Source organism: Polyodon spathula, unplaced genomic scaffold, assembly GCF_017654505.1.
Source record: "Polyodon spathula isolate WHYD16114869_AA unplaced genomic scaffold, ASM1765450v1 scaffolds_2972, whole genome shotgun sequence".
In the NCBI taxonomy this organism is placed as follows: Eukaryota; Metazoa; Chordata; class Actinopteri; order Acipenseriformes; family Polyodontidae; genus Polyodon; species Polyodon spathula.
This window is the reverse complement of record NW_024474437.1, coordinates 1-18000: the sequence shown is the minus strand read 5'-3', so window position 1 is coordinate 18000 and position 18000 is coordinate 1. Positions and strand designations below refer to the sequence as shown.

At 40.0% G+C, this 18000-nt stretch overlaps 1 non-coding gene across 1 annotated transcript; it reads left to right on the top strand.

The window, feature by feature from the left end:
• The first annotated feature begins 659 nt into the window (after positions 1–659).
• trnal-cag lies at positions 660–741 on the top strand. The gene has a single exon. It is a non-coding gene; the product is annotated as a tRNA-Leu (tRNA).
• Positions 742–18000: the final 17259 nt, after the last annotated feature.

The window sequence follows — 18000 nt, the reverse complement described above, 5'->3', positions numbered from 1 at the left end:
TTAATGAGCGAGTATAAAAGTTACATTGGGAGAAAAGATATTCATTCACCACTATCTAGACACTTTGTAGATGCCAAACATTCAGCTTCAGATCTTAAATTATGTGGTAAAATATTTCAAGCTGGCTGAGGTGGTAATCTCGATCAAAAACTATCACAATGTGAATCCAAAGGGATCTCCTATCTCCATACGATACAAACTGAAGGATTAAATGAAGAGCTAGGATTATCATGTTTCCTGTGATATAATGCGCAAGCATACTTGTCTTTCATAAGAGCTTACAATAAATGATAGAGCTTTGAGATGATGTCTGTTACTAGCGGATTGTTTAGAAATATACTCAATTATGTTACAACTGTTCTGTCTGAAATATATCTGTAACATTTATGTAATGCCTTTGAGGTTTTTTGATTAAGTTAATTTGCTAACAGACTGTTCTGATTTGTTTCTAATTGTGTAGAGATCACTCTGCTTGGCGTATATTTTCTTACTGTAAGAGGAGTGTCCTTGTGATCCCATATAGAAAGCGACGAAACAGGTCGCCCTCCTTAATATAAACCGATAAAGTATAAGAACACGCACCCCCCCAGGTGATTTACTGCAGCGCCAGGCATTGCAGGTTCAGTGTACTGCAATATTTAGAAAACACATCAGTGTAAGTCAGGATGGCCGAGCGGTCTAAGGCGCTGCGTTCAGGTCGCAGTCTCTCTGGAGGCGTGGGTTTGAATCCCACTTCTGACAAAATCTGTTTTGTTCATTTATTTGTTAAAACATGCACCAAATGCTTGGTAATTTGAAGGCATGTAATTCTTTGCATTACTTTGAATGTATCATTGTTCAGTGTAACATGAGAAGACTATGTCTCAACATTACAATATGATTTCAGAAAATGGATTATCATGGTGTTGGCTGGTTAGCTCAGTTGGTTATTTTACGTTGTCAGGAGCACCTGGAACGGACCTGTCCAGCGTTGTTGATGCCAATGCTTCCGGCGGAGGTCTTTGATGATCACCCAGTCCCCAGGCAGGAGCTTGTGGAGCGCCCCTTCCTTCGGTTCGGGTAGGGCGGCTTTTACCCTGGGAAAAATAGACTTCAGAACATTGTTAAGAGAAGCACAATATTTTACCATTTCATCCTCACATCCCATTAGGGTGAGCCTATCTTGAGGAAAAGGTGTGTTCAGCATCCGCATTGGGCGTCCCGTCAATACTTCATGGGGTGCTAACCCTGTAGTACTGTGCATGCGTCCATGCGTGTACATCAGGGCCAGTGGCAATACTGTAACCCAGGAGAGCCCTGTTTCAGCCATGAGCTTAGTTAGTTTAGTTTTTATTGTTTGGTTCGCTCTCTCCACCAAGCCTCCGCTTGCGGGGTGGTAGCTACAGTGTGTGCGTAAATCAATTTGTAGGTTTTCAGAAATGTTCTGCACTACACTGTTCACAAAATGAGAACCATTGTCAGATGTCAATTTAGATGGCAGACCCCATCGGGGTATAATCTCTCTCATCAGGCTTTTTGCTACTGCCATAGCTGTGGCATGTCTGCAGGGGAATGCTTCAATCCATTTAGAAAAGGCATCAATTATCACAAGACAGTACTTGTAACCTTGGCAAGGTGTCAATTCAATAAAATCCATCATAACATGTTCAAAGGGGCCCTCAGGCCTTGGATGAGTGGACACGGACATGGGCGTGCTGCGGGCTACATTGTTGGTCACACAAATCACACATTTAGCACAAAATTGGTTAGCATATGTTTAAAAACCTGGAGCAAACAAAAAATTGTTAACAACATTCACCACCCCTCCCTTTGACACATGGTCTTGGCCGCTGTGTTTGCGAAAGCACGTCTCCAATCTTTGTCTATATTCCAAGCAATGTCTTTACTCTCATCTTGTCTCCAGGTACGCTGTCAGGGGGTCCATGATAATGGCGTTGTTCGGATTGCCTTTTGGTCCCGACCGTGCAGTGAGCGTGCTGGAAGATCCTGATGTCTCAGGTGATTCTGGCGATGATAAGAAGCTCAGTCCAGGGGGCGACCAAGGGGACCAAGTCCATCGGGAACCGCCTTGGAAACCTGTCGGGTTGCTTGGGTGGATATCAGAGGCGAAGACGCGGGTGGTGGACCCTCTGCCGTGGGCTGGGGCCGTTGGCAGACCCAGCCCGGTCGGTCAGGCTGAGTAGCAGTGGCTGTGGAAACAGAAACACAATACGGGGGGGGGGGGGCAGTCCCTTTCCTCATCGCAATATCTATTTCTCTGTCTTTTTCACTTCCTCAGTACTCTCTTTCTGACTTGCTTTTACCATTATGCTTTTAGCCTGCAATGCTGTTTGTCTTTCTGTTTCTCGTTCCAATTTCCTATAACTATCCCTTTTTCTTTTTCTCTTTCTTCTAACTTTTCTCTACATTCTTGTAACTTCCTTTCACTCAGGGTTCCTTTTAGTGGAAAATCAGTTATTTTGTGCCACAAAACAACCTGGTCTACAACACCGCGACCCCATTTATCAACCATTGTTCGTCCCGGTCCAACCAGCGGGTCCGGGAGACAGACCTCAGGTGATTTTTTACTATTACTTGACCCCATTGTAATCAAACCCACATCCACACACACACACACAATTATTAGATAACACTCGTTCACTCGCTCATTCACACGGTTATCTGTCGTACACACTATATCACTGCCTATTTTTATTTGTACCACTTGCACAGAAATATAACTTTTCTTAATTACCATCCAACAGTGCGCTAGGTATATTAATCAACTACACTAGTAGTATTTTTTTTTTTTTCCAAACTGTGCACTTAATTTTTTCGATTGTTATTTTTGGTTCAATATTCGGTATTTCATACAATGTCTTTTTAACTAATTTCATTTGTAATTACTTATTAGTATTATTCATAGATCAATCAAATTACTTAATTTACCTGTTTCCGGATTAGGATTTCTATGTCTATTAGACAACAAAGTTCCCAGAACTTTTCTGCGCAGCCCGTTCCCAGAACGGGTTTTATCAGGTTCCCAGAACCTGAACCACGTGGTCTATCTTAATTTTGTCTTCTAGACAATAGAGTTCCCAGAACTCTTTCTGCGCAGCCCGTTCCCAGAACGGGTTTTATCAGGTTCCCAGAACCTGAACCAATTGGTCTATCTTATGTATGAAGAACACCAGTCTCACCCTTTGTCTTCGTTCGGGATGGTGTATCCGTCCACCGATGCTCCCAGCCGGGTTCAAGGCGGGTCCTTCTCCTCTGAAATTATTTCAGAGTGTGGTTCCCTGAGCCACTCCTAAGCAGCCCCCATGCACGGTTAACCTCGAAGTCCCCGGGAACGATCAGCAAACGAAGCTAGCCGTCCCATCCTCGGGTGCCAAGAATTGTCGTGGAAATTCTAATAAAGGAAGAGAGACTGCGAGTTCCAAACACACAGGCCTTTATTTCTTAAGTTTGCAAACTGAGAACACTCTCAACACACAGGGTGCTAGATAATCATTGAGTAGTGTTCCAACATACAGAGTTGGATCAGTTTCTTATATACTGTGACGGAGAGCGAATGAATCCAAATCAACAATCTCCCTCTCGACCGGTGAGGGCACTGTACAACAGGAGCTGCGGGCTTCCTACTGAATGGTTGGGCAGTTCATCCTGGGGACAGTCGGGAGCCGGCCATTCAGGAAGAGGGCGGCGTTACGGTACCTGGAGTCATCGCCCTAGTACGGTGAGCGAAGTTTCAGTCATGAATTGGAGGAGACGTGATTGAACTAGCTATCGGAGGGGGCGGGGCTTAGGGTACTTTAGGGGGACGTGACGCCGTAATCGGCTCCTTTGTTGTGGTTAATGGGAGGAGACAAGGACGGAACCTTGAATGAAGTGTGGGTTCATTGAGAAGTGTTGTGTTTGTTTTGCCAGACGGCTGATACGAAGCTGGAGCTGCAGCGAGAAGCCCGGACCTGAACGCGCACGAGCACCAGCACTCAGAGCACCGCACCTGCACCAGAGCACCCAGTTTGGAGACGTGTTTTTGTGTTTATTATTTCGGGACTGCAACCCCTTTGTTTTGTAGCTGGTAATACCCATTGCTGGGTAGAACCAGCTTTATTATTTTGGGTCCAGTTTTCACTGGCAATACCCATTGCTGGGTAGAGCCAGCTTTATTATTTGAAACCCGGTTTAAAAAGGGCATTAAAAGAAACCTGACCGGTAGACTTTGTGTTTGTCCTTTGTTGGAGCACCTCAAATCACCTATACACCGGAGCACTACAAACCACTTTGCCACAGTGTGTCTCTGTGTGTGTGTGTTATAAACCTGCTCCTCTCGCATGTTGTGTAGTTATCAGTGTGTGTTATAAACCTGCTCCTCTCGCATGTTTTCTAGGTATTGGATTGAGGGAGAATACGCCATGGCTTTGAACATTCCCAAATAACAGTGTGATCACCCTGACAATAACTTCCTGAGCCATGACAATCCCAATGATGAGTCAAACCAACTGAACCAGAATCAGCTGCACACAGACAACATCCAGGGAATCACAGACCACACTGCGTACCGACCTCTGGAAGAGACAATAGGCGCCAATGGGCTCACCAGTACCATCTATCAGCTGGGTGACCGGGAACTCGAAGGCTGTCTGGTTTTCTTCACCAAATGCTCCCCCTGCCAGGCGAAGTGCACTAACCCCAATCACCCTTATAGAATGCTTGAGTATCTGAACTGGGTCTGTACTGGCTCAGGATCTGTCTGTTTGGGTTCCTTCACTCTGACCAGGTACTGTGCCAGGGTGTAGTCCCTCTGTAGAGAGCGGGTTGTGTTTTCATCTCCTTGGTGACGGTGTTGATCTTGTCACAGGAGTGACTAAAGGGATGCACTTTATTTGTATTTGTGTGTAATTGAACACGTTTGATTTTTGTATTTTCACAATAATAAATGTCATTTTATTTTACAAATGATTGTTTTAAAAATTTTCATGTTCTTTTAACACACCTGTGTGGATTTCTCGTGCATCAAGGAAAAAAGAAACAATTATCTTTGACTAACTGATTTTTCCACCGGGACGGACTCTCTCTGTGTGGCCCTGCACTGCGCAAGAACGGGGCGGGAAAACTGGATAGGTCGATATCGTAGCTTCCCCTGGCCCTTTTGAGTCCTCTATTAGCAAGCTATAGCATGAAGGTGGACGTCGAAACTCTCAGAAGAGAAGGGGCAGGGGCGGGGCAGGGGCAGGCAGCAGAGTGAAAATAAAAAAGGCAAGTAGCAAATGGCAGTTTTTTTGAATTGCTCAAAATTATTTAGCGATCTTTGCACAGTATTATATTACGTAATGAGTTTTACTGGGTTGTGTTAAAGTGGGCGGTGTGCATGCATGAAAAATACCAACGGAACTATTTTAACCTGTGTTTTATTGGGTTTTTTTTTAGAGATATTCCCTCATACCAGTGTAGGTGAGACGAGTTGACTGACATCACTGCTGTGTTGTGGGTGATGAAACGTGGCTGGCAGTCCCTGCACTGAAGACCAGAAGAACACTTTCTCCCCTTGCTTTCTTTCACAGTATTTTTGTATTGCTTTTATTTGGGCGTTAGTAGTCGGTGTCCTCACTGCTGGGTGGTTGGTGGTGACGTCAGCTGCGACCTCTAGTCGAGGGAAGGGATATAACTGGAGGGGACATTTATTAAACTGCTACTGATAGCGCTACCGACAATCCAGACGGTAGGGGGACAATTTAACTTATCACACTGTTATTTGAGTCATTGTGACACTTACTTGTAATCTGTTTTTTCTTGACAAAGAAACAATCTTCTATAGCAACAAAAAAAAAACAAGTATCATTTTAAATTATATATTGTGGTCTGACTGTTTCATTCCTCACGCTGACTTGATACCTGTGTTGTTGCTGCTCCCAATTAAAAACAAATAGCTTTTGAGAGGGGGCTACACCTTCCTGTCATATTCAGGATCGAACAAACTCTCCCTTGTTCTGGGGAAAAAAATGATAGTGATTGGCTGGTAAAACTTGTCCTGGGGGAAAAAATGCATAAACTGATTAGCTGGAATTAATGCAGAGGACTAATGCAACCCGTTTAATTGTACTTGTTTGAAGGTGGTACTGTACAAAGGATGAAATATGTCAAATTTGTTTTCACATCTTTGTGATCCTCATCCAGCTCTGTATGCCTTGTGCAAATCTTAAGCACAGAGGGAATGACAGCTGTTACAGAAGCTGGACGTTGTGGACCTACAGATCAGCTGCTGTAGTGCCGAATGTTTTCAAACTTGATTTAAATGTGACTGGAAGTGTCACAAAGCAGTGGGATATTCCTCAGGAAAGGACATGAACAGTTAAATAGAATTGTTCCTCCTCTTTATTAAGTTCAATTCTTGGGAAAGTAAAAATTGCAGAAACTAATGAAAAATGACAGAAACGAATAGTAAAAACAATCTCTAAAGGGTACCTATATCATTAACGCTGAATTAGAACTTTTGGGGGATTTTTTCAGCACTGAGTACAAAATACTACAAATTTTCATGATGCTTTAAAATGCTGTTTTAGAAATGTTTTTGAATGTTTTAATAGCAGTTATCACGATGTTTTTCAGTTATAATCATGTACAAAAATTCAATCATCATGACATAATAAGTAGATCAGCCCAAATCATACAGTTAAAGTGACCGATGTATTTGTTATTTTGTATACCGCAGGTATAATGGTGATATGTAATCAATTGTGCATTTATAATTTAATTGGATACAATGAGTTGCGTAGGGCCCCGGCCTATTCAAAGTCAGTGCATTAAGAGGCAAACAATTACAATGAAAAAATATGAACTTGGCCAGCCGTGTTTCTGTGGTTTCAGTTGTTGTCCAGAAGTTTCCATACCCCAAAGTGTTGTAGTTTCCCATTCATTGGGGTATGTAAACTTTTGCTGATAACTGTATTCACTCAATTTGTGTTTAAACAACAACCACAATGATAAAAATCATTGGTGCTTCAGGCACAAATACACAACACGACAACCGAGTCAATGCAGGGTCATTTTAATAGTCGAGGAATAAAGCGCAGGAATTTCACAGAATGAGTTTTCATTAACAGCTTTGTAGTGACAGAAAAGAAGACAGGAGACATTGAATAAAGGGCGCTTAAAAGGATGTGTGTGTGTTACCTGTTCCCATGTGTTGCTACAAATGTGTAAGTAAGGTGTGTGTATTGCTCTGACTGGTACATGTGCAGCCATCTTGGAGAGCAGCGAACATTTAACACAATGAAACTTTAACTTCAGCACGACTATAACTTTAGATCCACTTCTAAGGCTGGCTGGGAAACAGTGGGCACAGACACTTAGATATCCCATGTCCAGAAACCATTACAGCCAGGATGGTAATTAGAAGATACATTTAACATGATATAAAGGTTTTATGAATAAGGCTATGCTGCCCCCCCAACCACATGCAAAATTGTCAAGTTAAGGAGAAGCTGACAAGTGCCTCTGAATAGGAATAGGAAATTAGGCTGAGTGCTTTTTTTTTTTTTTTTTTAATGCGTCAAGCAGCGTTCGCAAATAATGGCAATCAAAGCCAATCTGATGAATCTCTTCAAAGAACAATTGCATAATACCATTGCTCTCATATTGAAGGAGATTTATTTGGTTTCAATAGTACGAATTCATGGTTTAGAATAGATATGCTAGCTAATATTATTTTGGCAGTTTCCTCCGAATACAGAGAACGACTGATCATAATCTAGCACCAGTTTGGTTTCCAGATTAACCAAGCTCAGTTCCAGGAGTGTTCCACTCTTGTCGTTCGGGCCTACGTGAGCCTTTGACACCCACATTTTAGATTTTTTGTCAAAGCAGCAAAAGGCATTCCAGGAATATTCTGGTATGTTCACCCTATTGTTTATTAGACTGCTAGGATTGCTCGGCACTGTTCCCGTCACGATGTACGCGATATTATTATTATCCAGTTGGCAATTTGTATTCATGTAGTTGAGGACAGCCCTCTCCATTTGATTCCACACACCCCTGTTGGAGTGTGGGTGCTGTGGAGCCGCGTTGGTCAGGGTGAAGATGGAGTACGCTGCGCACTGATCGTCTGCCTGGGGCACGGGGTAAAGGTGGCCCTTGTCATATCCAGATTTAACATAATCATTGTTGATGGCTTGATTCTCACCCAAGTTTTGGACATTTTCTTCAGTTGTCATGTCAGGACCACCATTGATGTCGTCAAGCTGTAAAAATGTTCTTGGTTATTCATTGATGAAGGAAACGCAAAGCAAAACAAAACAAACAAACAAACAATGCTTTGCAATCAATTGTAAAAGACATTGGCACTTGTCGTGTCCTAGTTAATGGCTGCACATCCCTTTCGCTCTCCAGACGGGTGTTTTTGTACATTGATGAATGTAGCAGGTGGTCTGCAACGGGTAGGATAGTAAGACCCTGAGGAATCCTGTCTTTAAACACATTAGCTTCCCTATTCTTTTAATTTCTGTTTATTTGTTACAACTGATTAATTGTTTGATTGGAAATTTGGGTGTGATATAAACCAAACGTTTTGTCTAACTGTATTGAAAGTTTTTGACATAGGAGGAGGGAGAGGATTGTGGGAACGACGAGGATCATGGGAGTTGCAGGAAAGCACGCCAGTTTCAGAATTAGAGCAGAAGGATACCAGTCAGTGAAAACAATATTAAGATCTTAACATCATTGTGAGGAGGAGCAGGGGGTGATAGAGGAGTGGGAGAAAGGGGGGAAACAAAAAAAGCTGCTGAAAAGAGGTAGAAAGAAAAGTAGTTCAGAATGTGAGATTGAAGAAGGAAGGGAGGGGAGGATGAGAGTGATTTTAAGAGTATGTGGTAATTATGAAAGCTGTAGAGAAAGAAAAAAAATGGGGAGATAAATCCTCTAAAAATTGCTAAGTGGATTAAAAGTGCAGTTGAGAACATTGAAAAGCAAATAAAATGCAGGGAGGTGATCTGTTGGTAGTTTGTAAAACTGAAGTTGAAATGAGGAAATTACTGGAGTTAAAGATGTTAGATAAAATGAAGATTAAATGCCAGTTACCTAAAAGAAAACTAACAGCAAGGGAGTCATTTATGGAGTCCCCAAAGATATCTCAGAGGAAGAAATAGAGTGAACTGAAAAATGAAAGAGTAAATGAAGTTAAGAGATTTCAAATTTTAAAAAGTCATTTCTGGTAAAACAGTACATCCCAATGCTTTTAAGATGCTTTACGTGTCAGGGATTCGGTCATGTGGCAGTGGTGTGTAAAAGTCAGATGAGCTGGGTGAAAGCATGGGTATGAGCAATGTAAAACAGATAAGAAGAAATGTCAGAATTAGAATAGTAGTGAAGGCAGCCATTTGAAATTGAATGGAATCAGACCAGAGTATATACATGAAGTGTTAAATGTGTTAAAGTTAAGAATGACTAGGGTACTAGTAATAATAAGGGTGTTTTTAGTTGTACAATGGAATGCACGTGGTCAAGAGTTTCAAAAACATATTGACTCCTTTCCTGAGAAACCAGATATAGTGTGTGTGCAAGAGACATGGTTAAAACAACATTTGGATTTTAAAGTTCCTTGGTATGTGGTTATTAGGAAGGACAGGGAAGAAGGAAATGGGGGAGGAGTTTGCATATTTATCAAGGAAGGTATAAAGCATGTGCAGGGGGTAACGCAATGTAAAAAATGGAAGCTATTTTAGTGGATATTGTAGTAAATGAGAAAATGAGGGTAGTGATATATATAATCCTCGTAAAATCATTGATTTGGATGAATTAAAACTAATGATGAAAACAGATCACAATTTACCGATTTTGGTATGTGGAGATTTAAATGGACATAATGAGTTGTGGGGCAGTGGTGAAAGAGATAGGAATGGGAGCGTTACAGAAGAGTGTATTGATTTGAGCAATTTAGTGATACTTAATAATGAAGAGGCAACAAGGATGAAAGAGTATACAGGGAATATGAGCAGTATTGATATTTCATTACGTTCTAGTATAGCAGGAAAGTGTGAATGGAAAGTTAATGAGAATTCATATGGGAGTGATCATTTTCCAATTCGTATTAGCATAGGAGGAATGTATAGTGAGGATAGAAGAGAAAGTAGTGCTATGTGGAATTTGAAGAAAGCAAAGTGGGTGTTGTATACATTTAAATGTGATGAGGCTATCAATGATTTGCTAGTTTCGAGTGATGTGAATGTTTTTTGTGAAAGTGACTGAAGCCATTTTTAAGGTGGCAAATGAGACAATCCCAATTAAAAAACCTGGGAAGGTGGGGAGGAATCCTGTGCCTTGGTGGAGCAAGGAATGTGAGTTTGCAGTAAAGGATAGAAGTGTTCCGGAGTTGTAATTCGATTGAACCCTTGGTGATTACGTTTTCTATTTTACTCACACATGCTTGAATATAGAGGAGATACATCACTTGCAAAGGACGTCACATTATTTTAAATATCTATATTTCTGCCCACTCAGTTTAAGCTGATATCCGGTTAAAGAAGCCATTAAAACAAAGAGAGAGTGTGCGAGCGAGAGAGGGGAGTACTATAGACAGTAAAGAGAAGTTTACACAGATTATATACAAAAGGGTAGTGAATTTAGGTTACCGGCAGTGATTTTAGTTTACAGAATCAAAGTCTGACGGTCAAGAAAATACTTTTTGCTATCCATTTTATTTATAGTTCTTTATCTTCTTTTTCTTTTATGTAACTTATTATACCGATCTATACAATCTTCCTTTCCATTTTCCAAAAGCAATTTAAAAAAATGACGCATTAGAAAACAAGTAGGTTTTCTATTTCTGATCTTGGAAAACTCCTCCATGTTTAGGCTCATCATGGGGATATCTTGGAAAACTCCTCCATAGTTTAGGATCATCATGGGGATCATCATGGGGATGATTTAATATCATTAAGCACTGATTGGACTTTGGGGCTTCGTTGCATTAGGATAAATGTGCATTTGAATATCTAGTCCCCCTGTTAGGCAGCTAATATCGTTATGCACTTATTGCACTTTGAGACTGCTGCTATACATATTTATAGGAGATTATTGATCAGTGTGTAATTATTGCACCTTGCTGTTTTGCACATGTGGTTTGGCTGCTATACATAATGAAATCATTGATTTATGTACAGTTATTGCACTTTGCTACTTTGCACATTGAAGCTGCTTTCTTATACTAGCTTTGGATGTTTCAATAAGAGTACTGTTAGAACGCGTGCATTTTGCACTTTAGTTATAGATGAACTGTCGTTGTGGTAAAGGAACGACTAAACGCTATTTGAGATTGGATATTTCACATGTCACACCAACCTCGTTTACTCCCTTCATGATGGAATAGCACTAATTGTGTATAACTGTTGTCTTAATTATAGTCTTGAGTTCCCTTAATGCATCAATCTAATGAATATTACTGGATTTGTTACTTTGTTTGACTTGCATGATACCATTTGAATTTTTATTCATCCCTTTTCCTTGTATTTTAATAAGCCGCTTCTTCGGGGCATTTTTGAACTGCATGTATGTCTCTTTCATTTAATTGACGGGAATCAGTGCGGGGGTTTCAATGTTCAAATGTGTTTAAATACTCAATTTCCCTTTTAGAATTATAACATCTAGCAAGGGTGGCGTAGTCCACTGTATTATCACTTACGATCCATGGTCGGGGGGCGTTGCACAAATCTTTCAGAATTACACCCTAGAACACAACATTCTACACAAAACCCACAGGAAACACTTCAGTGCCAACATCACTGCAGCTGCACATAACCCTACTGTCGCAAGAGTTTGCTGACCGTGTTTTTATAAGACACAGAATTAAAGAAATCGCCAGAAAGTGAAGAAAGCTCACCCATTTAAACAGACATTGACAGTTTTACTCCAATAAATAGTGCAGATGATAATGAGAAGACCCATTCTTCTTGTGTGTGATATCTTATTAGTTCTGACACTCCCTCTTCTTTCATGATAATTCCACTCTATGGCTAATGTGCTCAGAACCAGTGTTTGTATTATATCTATATTCTAGTATTTATTGACTCTGTACCTTTTAATGTTCACTGTCGTCTGTGGCTGAATTTGTTGTGGTGATCTTGAGGTTGTCACATTGGAATATTTTTATTGTAGAAGACTCCCACTCCCGGGTGGACTGTATTATAGGTACATGTGTGACAACTGTGAGGTTCTTTATCTCAAAGCTAAATAAAATAAATCAAACCCATCAACGTGACAACTGTGAGGTTCTTACTCTCAAAGATAAATTAAAATCTTAATGCAAACCCATTATCAAACACTTGTGAATATAGGCTCATGTACCTAGAACAGGGCTCAGTACACATCATTTGCTAGCGTTGTGTATCACGTAAAGAGTCTGTCAAACTGATAGTGGTTGCTGTATCTCTGACAGATTTTCTGGTAAGATTTATGAACCTCTCTGCGGGTCCACTTCTGTAAAAATATTGTTGGAGGTGACAGGTCCTTATGATTCTTGATCTTTCCAAAAAAATCAGGTCTACGGAGAAAGATGCCACCACTTCAGTCAGAGCCAGCGCAGGCAGAGTGTGAGCAGGAGAAACAGCCCACACACAAACCCCATCGTCGCTCGAGAGAGAGCGGGAACAGACAGACTCTCTCTCTGTCTGTCTGTCTTCTGTCTCCTGTCTGTCTCATACAGATGAATGGAAGCTGGAAGTTCGAAGCCAGGGCTCTGGGAGCAGTCTCTTGAAACCCTTCAGGACATGACTTGTGTATATATACTGGTCAGTCCAGCCCACATGCCCAGACACCGGTACACTGAGAGTGCTCCCTGTGGCCCACAAGAGGGCAGAGTTGTGCATTCTGGCTAGATTACCCACCTGTTTTTACTGGAAGGATCTAATTTGTTTAAAGGAAATTGAGGACATTAAATATGAAAATATAACATTTCAAATAACTAGAACAATGAGCCCTCACTTGAAATGCACAAGTGTGTCAATTGTCTTGTGCCTCAGGGATTCACTTTCCATTACACATCTGCGCAGGTTTGAACAAAGGTACTGTTTTACGCGTCCAAATTTTTCCAACCAGCTTCAGGGGGTAAATTCTGAGTGCTCTCGTCTTGCCGAAGAAAGTTCACTTTGAAATTTGAATACAGTTCAAGCACACACGACCACATTTGTATTTCTGTTTTGACAATTAGTCAAAACTGTTAACACAGACACGTGATAATAATTTGTGTTTGTGCCTTTAATACCCTCCCCCCAATACGGGGGCACTGTGACGATATTATTATCCTGTTTGGCTGGCTTGTATTGTTGCTCACTAATTTAAAAAAAAGTAAGCCTCCTTGGATAAATGTTAATAACGAATGCAATGCATTTGTTGCGCCTCCTCCTCCTATTTTAAACTGCAATTGCATTTTACGAATTTGATTACTAGACTGACGTGGTTATTTGTGTTTGTGAGTTATTGCTGTCAAAGCTGTAATTCACCTTGCTTAAACTAATGATCTGACTGACAGCTTTACATGGCCTGGCTTCAACAAAACCTCTTGTTCATTGTTATGAACACGCCGATTTTGCAATAAAATAAATACACACTGCCTGCTGGACTTTAGGAAACAGTCTGTCATTACTGACACTGTAATGGTTATGTTACTTGTGATACTGTAGTTACGTACTAAAAGAAATCAAAAGTGAGAAATAATGTCTTGCCAAGTAGATAACTACAATGCACACTAATGCATGTCTGCATGTTATATATTCCATATTTAAGCACATCAGTTCTATTTGTTTACTGTATATCACTGCAAAAAGAAGTTTTGAGATTTTTGGCATTACAACAGTGAGCGCTGGTCCACCAAGTTGTTCTTTAGTTACTACAGAATGTTTCTCTTTCTTGAATAATTAGACCTTCTTCGCAATGCAAAGTCATTTACTGACAGGTGGGGAAAGTCATTTTATTAATCCTTTTGTTAATGTAAGAAACCCCTGCAGTAAGGATGTATCAGACAGCAGTACATCCACAAGCAAAACACAACAAACAAAAGCTTTTTTAACTTTTTGTTAATGAATGGGTAGCTAGTAATATTTTTTTGGAAAGTAAAAGACATGACTGAGGAGGATCATCAATCGACCTGAACTGAGAAAATAAATACATTTTGTTAATACTGCTGGCGGCGATAATCTAAACCGTGTAAAAAATCAACATTACAATACAGTATATTAATTTATTAAACACAGCGACAATACAATACAACTCTAGTGCTCTTTTAAAATATCCATATTCTAATTGTCTGTGTGCACTTTAAGGTCATTTTTTTTAACTTCTGCTGGCATTGATTATTTTTACATTAGTTTCCCTTGTCGATTTAATTTTAGAAAGTATAGTATAGAACAGTATGCATTGTATCAATATAGTCCCACCAGTTTAACAGAATCAGCTCCATTTTTTCTGACACTCTTGTGTAAGGGTAAAGGGATAACAACATTGGAATGTTGTGAGAATATATGTGACCTGCTTCATCAGGATCAATCATGCAGGTCTATCATGAAGGTCAATGATTCATTGAATTATATTTATTTTATATTTGCTTATTATTTGAATTGGATATATACAAGATTAGAGTAGCATTTCTATGTTTAAAAGCTATGTTCAAAAGTGTTCTATATCTTTAATTAGCTTAACATTAGTTTCTTTTCCAAATGCATTTCCCCCATAGATTAGAGAACACATTCCCATATTCCCACATGAAGATGTGCTACACACGTCCCGAGACCCATTCCCCAGGCTTGCAGGCGCCCGGGCAGCGCTTAGCCAATTACGCGCTGTCCATGTGGACTACCAACCGTAGCCAGCGAGGGAATGACTCGGGCTTAAACCAAAGCTGTAGAGCACATCCTCATTTTTGAAGGAGGCGTGATGGCACAGAAAATTACTTTTTCAGGCGCAATGCCAGTCTGAAACAGTTGCAGCTGTGTCCCATTTTCAATAACAGATTTGCAGTGAAAAAATAGTCTTGCAATGTTGCATGGTTCTGACTCAACTTTTTGGGCGTTTGAGAGCACATCCTCATTTTTGAGTTATTCCTCCTCCGAGAGTTCTGACGGATTCACTGTAGCTGCAGGACTCCGAGGTGTATTTAGAAACAGAAAATTACTTTTTCAGGCGCAATGCCAGTCTGAAATAGTTGCAGCTGTGTCCCATAATCAATACAAGTATTTTATGATGTTACCATAGTTTTGCGATGTCCACTAACATTTACCCTCAACACGCATTCCTTTAAAAGCATTATTGTGTTTTGTAGGAATCTTACTTTGTAAGGCGTGGGTGTATTATCACAGAAAGAGTTAATTTTCTTTTTTTTCACTTTCTCTTTACCCTCTAAAAAATAATGTGTGAAATATAACACAAGTCAGTGTTCATTCATTTTGTGTTAAAATCAACAAACCATTTTACCCACCTCCCCTTCCTTCTTCTTTGTGTTACCAACACCCCCCTCTTCCATTTCGTCCAGCTCAAGCCCAAGCTCCCTCTTTATATATTATTTGTATCTCTTTGACCCTACAAAACTGGTACACCTTGTCCTCAATATTTAGCCCCACCAGCTCGTCTTCAAAACCCCCCCCCCGGTTCCAAAGTGTTATGCTAGACAACTGGCGTTATAAGCCCATTTGGATAACCTGCAGGGGTACTAAGAAGAATGTGGAGCTAGGAGGTCCAGTGCCTTAACAGGTATAATAGCATTAATACTTCAATACATTTATGTTATTATTCATTCTTGAACAATGAAATGGCAGAACTGCCTCACAGCTGAAGCTTACTTATGGCCTTACTTGTCAAAAGTGATATTTGTGTTTCTTCATATTAATTTGCTTTTTATTTTCAGGATCTTTCAGGTGGAGCCCCTCTGTCAAAGAGGTTGCACAGCATATTTTGCAGAATGTGGTTAAGAAGCGCCTGCAATACACCCCAGATAGGGAAGGTTTGTCAACAGCCAAGAGAGACAACAAGTTAAAGATAAACACCTGACCCCGGTTTTATACACAAGATGTTTTAGCAAGTCATTTTCCCTTAGAAAGAGATTCTAAGATAGTTCATTTAACCAGAATAAGGAACATGCATTTTCAAAAAGAAATCTTAACTGTATCCAATTATCAGTTGAACAATTCAATGTATATGTTACTGATAATTGTAAACACTAGTTAATTGCATATAACTGTTACAGTAAGCACCTGGGCTATGCAATTAACAGGAATATGTAATATGACTTAATATGATGTGCTTCTGCTATTAAAGTTATATTGCAGTGTCACTTGCATGAATTGTCTCTTAATACATTCAGTATATATTGAACATTTCACCAGCGTAATTGTTGTGTTTACAGTTAGAGGTGTTGGGGTAATTCTAAAGGTTTTCTTGCGTTCATGTAGAGGTTTTTTGGGGGGACATCTGGCAACACTGGTAACTTCAAAGTTAGCAAAAGATACATTGCGCATGCCTGAAGAAAAATTAAAACAGCTCCTTGATTACTGTATCGATTTCTTCAGTTCCACAAAAAGGCAACGAGTCCCTGCCTGCCAAATACACTGTTTAAACATTGTAGCAATTTTAGTGAAAAAAAGTCCTATATAATTTGAAAACATTTTTTCGCCATTCTGTAACTTTTAAACTAGCGAAAGGATATTCACGCTCCCCCTTCAAGAATGGGGTTTAACATAGCTTTATCATCAGCCACTCAGTCTAATTATTAAAAACAAAAAAAACTAAGTTTGAAGTGACAGTAAGAGGTGACAAATCTGAAAAAGACAGGAAATTGTCAGGTAAGACTAACTTCACACATGTTCTGACAAGGCTTTCCAGCACACACTGCTTAACTGCTACAGTAGGGGGGTTCACTTCACACAGCATAGGTAGTCACCACCACTGGGCAGATCAGTGGGTTTCTGAGGATTCAAAGGTTCTCTGAAACAGCCTAATAGATATCCTTTATAAGAGTCACTGTACTTTCTGACTAAAACCACAACAACCATGGTGATGACTGAATTAGTTATTGGTTCAATCTCTTCATGTTTTAAGGTATTCCACTGAAAATGTGTACTACTAGCTATAAACAACATTACAGAACTATGTGTAGGCTACTTTTCAACACAAAGAGGGCAGCTCTGTGATTGATTGGTGTCCTTTGTTGCTAAAAAAAAATTTATCTCTGCAGTGTAATAATGATAAGAAAAGTTTGGATTGATTGGTAAGAAAAATGCATTATCATTATTTGGTTTTATTACAACTCATTACTATGCCACACATACATCAAATTTATTTTCCAGCATTCAAAATGTGTGTGTGTGTGTGTGTGTGTGTGGCCTTTAGCAACAAAACCAAAATTATCAAAAAAGGTCTGAAAGGGTTGAAATGAAAGGTTATCATTATGAATATTTGCATACTTCAAAACGTACAGAAGAAATAACTTGGCTCACTCCAGATGTGTTAATATTGCAACAATTCTGAATAGCTTTTACAATTCACACATCATTCTATCACAGCATGGAAACAGCCATGGTTGTTCTTGTTTTAGGGTCGTATTAAAACAAAACTTTGACTGAGCTGCTAATAGCAAACTATTATCCTGTACTAAGTGGAGGCCTTATTTTTTGTCAGGTGACTCTTTCTTCTACTTATAAAAACAACCGCTATCAAGTACAGGTTTGTAGTTTGCTATTAGCGGATGGGTCAAAGTTTTGTTTTAATCTGGCCCTCAGTCACAAAGGACAGGGACTCTTCTAAACGTCTAAAGGATATCTATTAGGCTGTTTCAGGGAACTTTTGAATCCTCAGCAACCCACTGACCTGCCACAGTGCTGTATGCTGAAGTGAACCCCCCTACTGTAGCAGTTCAGCAGTGTGTGCTGAAAAGCCTTGTCAGGTGAAGTAAGAGCACAGTGCAGGTCTTACCTGACAGTTTCCCATCTGTTTCAGATTTGTCACCTCTTACCGGGAAGTAAAACATATTTTTTTTGT